We start from the raw sequence: 4,538 nt of genomic DNA on the forward strand, positions 1-4,538 counted from the left end.
ACTATTGACCTTTTGGTCAACCAGTTGACCAAAGTCAACCTATCATGTTATCATACCTTAGTCCCTCATCTTTTTGTTCTTTATCACCCACACTAGGCAATCCAAAAAACTTAAAGGCAATGTTCATTTTTCACCATAGTTCATGTTCTTGTCCATTTTCAAACCATATCCAAAGCCACATAATCCACGACTATTTTCAAATCTTATTTCCAAGTCATTGTCCAAACACTTTTAAACCATAACACATGTCCATTTTCATTTATCATTTTTAACCAAAAAACTATGATCCATGATTCATTAGCATGTCCATTTCCAAGTCAATATCACATAATCCATTACCATTTTCATGTTCATGTCCATTTAAAACCATGATGTTTCTTTTTTAATTCAAACTATAATTACATGTTTACATTTTAATCCATTTTAGACCATGTTCATAAACCATTCCATGTCCATTTGCACACCATTCCATGTCATTACACTATTCAAACTCCCATAAATAATTTTCAATCATTTGCATTCAACCATTGATTCTAATTCATTTCTACAACCCATTCCCAAATACATTCATCATCATTCAATTCCATGTTTATTAAAACCACAAACCAGCTTTCAAATTTCAAACCAATTCACATATTTCAATCCAAAAATTACAAAAATCACAACCCAAGCCATATTGAACCATCCAATATTCCATGTACAATTCAACCACTCATTCATTACAATTTCAAACCAATTTATTCATTACAATTTCAAACCAATTTATACATTCAATTTCAAACTACAATGCATACATAAGCCATACATGTGCAATTCCAATTACAACCACAATGCAAACCCACACACTACCTCACCGCTCAACAAAATCTGGAGAGAAGTATGAAAAAGACTATTACGACAATGGCAACACGAGTGGCTCTGAACATGTTGAAACATCAACTGCTCCAAAATCCTGTAAATATAATCCAAATGCACATTCCATATGGCCTATGATAACCCTACCAATTCAACCTGCAAACAATTGTTAATACAATCAGGACGCATAAAACATTCATCAACCAATTTCAATTCACATCAAAACCCTACAAATTCTGACTCAGCAACTAACCTCACCCTTCTGTTTTCTAATAAAACCAACTAACGATTTAACCTTAGCATTAATAGCTTCCTAACCACATTAGCAGCAACATAATAGTTCACTGCATCTTTGACAGAAAATTGGGTTTCAAACCTAACAACACTTAACAAAATTGCAACACCAACCAACCAAATTCCAATTAAAATCAAATTCATTTCAATTTGAATTTCCAAATAACAATTGCATTCCAAGTTATATTTCATGTGAATTTAGTGACATTTTTGAATCTTATAAACACTGCATACACACTTTAATTCAGAAGGGGGTTTTAGATAACGGGTTTTCAGGCTTCAAAGAAAATCAGAGAGCATAACAGAAATTCAGAGCAGAGGGAGGAAGAAAAATCACGAAAATGCAGCAAATACACGTAACAATTCAACACAAACGCAGCAGAAAAATCATTCAATAGCACGATTCACTTAAAGCATCATGCATCGCTCATGCAATTTTTCAACAACTTCTCACAACTTTTCCGCAATTCGAGACTAAACAGAGGAACAAGAAGAAAGAGAAATTCAAGGAGAAATCGATACCTGTTCCGTTTCAGTGAGTTCTCATCATTTCCTTTCTGTTTTCATTTCAATTTTGCACGCGCAGAGATTGAATCGCGATTTGAGGTTGTGATTGATTTCACGATTGGAGTTGAATTCAGTTTGTTCGTTGTTGAATTCTCCGTGTTCATTGTTGCTTCGTCGTGTTCGTCGTTGTTCATCTTCGATTTAGCACATGAAGATGAAGATTTGGCGTTTTGGTGTGCTGAAGTTGTGCATCATATTTTGGAGTGTCCTGAGGCCATTGCATCGCATCCTGGAACTTTGGCAATGTGCGGATTGTGTGAAGGAATCATTGGACTAGGGGTGCTGCATTGAGATGCCTAGGTTGTTTGGGCCTAAGGTCCAAAAACGAGTTCCTCTTCATGCACCCCATTTCCATAACTTGCACCCTCCCTTTTATCCTTTAACTAATTATTAATTGAACTTATTTATTTTAATTGTTGTCATGATGAATTTCTCATTTTTGTTGCTTGCCGATTTTTGTATATAACAATTAATTCTCTCGATATCATTTTGTTATATTTTACTACCATATGATAATTAGGGAATTTAGAATTAATTATAACTTTTAGAATTAGATATTAGGCTAATTAGAGTTTTAGAATTAATTAGAAACTTTAGGTTTTAATTAGGTTATAATTAGAATTTTAGAATTTGATTAGGTCATAATTAGATAATTAGGCTTGATTAATTTTAAATAAATTTTGATTTTAGAACTAATTCCTTAATTGTGCAGATTGTGTCATTAACCTTAGTACTTAGGATTTTAGATCTCCAAATGCATGTTCCCCTAGATTAGGACTTGTAAATCATCTGATTATCTGATTAATCCTTTAAGATTGTTATGTACATGATTCAATTCATTTCCATCCCGATTGATGAAGTTGGTCAAAGTTCAGTTTGATCAATTAAATCATTTGAATGTGCTCAATTCGCCAAGCCTGTTCAAGTGATCAAAAGACCCTTGATCACTTGGTAGGGCAATTCCTTTATGTTTAAGCTGCATTGGATATACTGGATCTCAAGAGTTATAAAAGACCTCAAGATTCAAGACTTTGTTCAATTCAAATTAGTACAAGACATACAGGACTATTATTCAAGCACAACAAAGGTGAACTCAATAGTTGTCAATCATGAGCCAAGTTGTGTGCCATGAGCCTTAAGCAACGGAGAGGGGATGAGAATGGATAATTCCTATCCTCATTCTGAATATCTTTGGGTATGAGACGAATGACCCAGTTTCTCATCGTATTCACCTCTATTCATAAATTTTAGTTTAATTTGATTCAAATTGATTGTCAAGTCTTCTTTCTTCAAAGGTGACCCTTCATCATAGGGAGCTGCAATGAGATTCAACTTTAACACCCGTTAGTTATGATGCAAATTGCACGTCATGAGCCTTAAGTAATACAGAAGGAGTGGGAGTGGAGAATTTCTATTCTCATTCGGAATTTCTTTGGGTACGGGACGAATGACCCAATTGCTCATCATAATCGCCTCTATTCATAGACTTTAGTACAATTTAAATCGAATAATTGATACGTCTTTCTACACAGATATGGGATGCATACTTAAACCTTCTGGGGTTTATTCTCTTCCTTTTTGTTTTCTTTCTCAGTAAAACTAAAACCATTTTGTGAATAAACTCAAAAATAATTAACAATTTGATTAGAATTGTAGGTCACGAGCCTTAAGAAACGGAGAAGGGATGAGAGGTGAGAATTCCTATCCTCATTCTGGATATCTTTGGGTACGAGACAAATGACCCAGTTGCTCATTGTATTCATCTCCATTCATACACTTTAGTTTGATTCAAATCAAGGCTCTCGCTTTCGAATAAAAGCAAACTCACCTCATCAAACTCAGGTTTACCTTTGGGTTTCATTTTCAGTTTAAAACCTTTTTATAAAGAACGTGTTACTTCCATTCTACCGTGAACGAAACTTAAGCCTCCAAGTGTGAGCAAACAATGTTTAACTGCTAGAGTGAGATATGAGTACATCCATTCTATCACAAACAAACAAGCGTTTAAGTCTCTCATGCTCGAGCATAAAAGTAAGTTGACAGTAGAACGTGAATGTTAATATTGTTCATTAAAAACAACTAATGCAACCGTCTTATTTCCACGAACTACAGAGCTCTAATTTCCTTATTGCACGAATGAGGATATGTAGGCACAAGGGTTCGAAGCCTTGGAGAGCACAACTATTTATCATTTTCTTTTTTCACTTTAATTATTAATCCTTTTTTTCTTTCGCGAGTAATCTTCAAATGGTAAAACCCGTTCTTTCAAAGAACATTCGAAACGGTTTCCGTTGAGTACAACGGGTGTGAGGGATACGAATACCTTCCCCCTTGCATAACCGACTTCCTTACCCTTTTCTCTTTCCCCCTGGTTTTATCGATGTTTTCGCTTTACTTCGGGAATAAATAATGTTTGATGGCGACTATGTTGTATGTTTGAGCGCGCGATGCACTCAGGTATATGTTAGGGACCAATTAGTACTACTTTTTATACCATTTTATTGGTCCCTTTTACCAAGTTTTGATGTAATTACACACTTTTATTCTCACTATTTTGTATAAATGCAATTAGGTTTAATTTATTTTGTTTTGAATAGTTATTTCACATATTTGTTAGTTTTGTAGAATTTTTGGATGAGAAAGCTTTGGATTGCAACATCATAATATGGAAGATTTTGGATGAAGCTTGCAAAACAAGGAAACTGAGGCAGCTTCAGTTCGCCCCGCGAACAAAGTTCGCCCCGCGAACTGCATGACAGGACCAGTTCGCCCCGCGAACCCTGCGAATCCAGCAAACTGATTTTTGGGTCAAAAGTGCTGTT

At 34.9% G+C, this 4,538-nt stretch overlaps 1 long non-coding RNA gene across 1 annotated transcript; it reads right to left on the reverse strand.

Moving 5' to 3' along the window:
* Positions 1 to 698: 698 nt before the first annotated feature.
* LOC127106479 (uncharacterized) lies at positions 699 to 2,081 on the reverse strand. Its single transcript, XR_007795405.1, has 2 exons — positions 1,672 to 2,081; positions 699 to 1,011 (listed from the first exon to the last, which is right to left on the reverse strand). It is a non-coding gene; the product is annotated as an uncharacterized LOC127106479 (long non-coding RNA).
* Positions 2,082 to 4,538: the final 2,457 nt, after the last annotated feature.

This window comes from Lathyrus oleraceus, chromosome 7 (assembly GCF_024323335.1).
Source record: "Lathyrus oleraceus cultivar Zhongwan6 chromosome 7, CAAS_Psat_ZW6_1.0, whole genome shotgun sequence".
Lineage (NCBI taxonomy): Eukaryota > Viridiplantae > Streptophyta > Magnoliopsida > Fabales > Fabaceae > Lathyrus > Lathyrus oleraceus.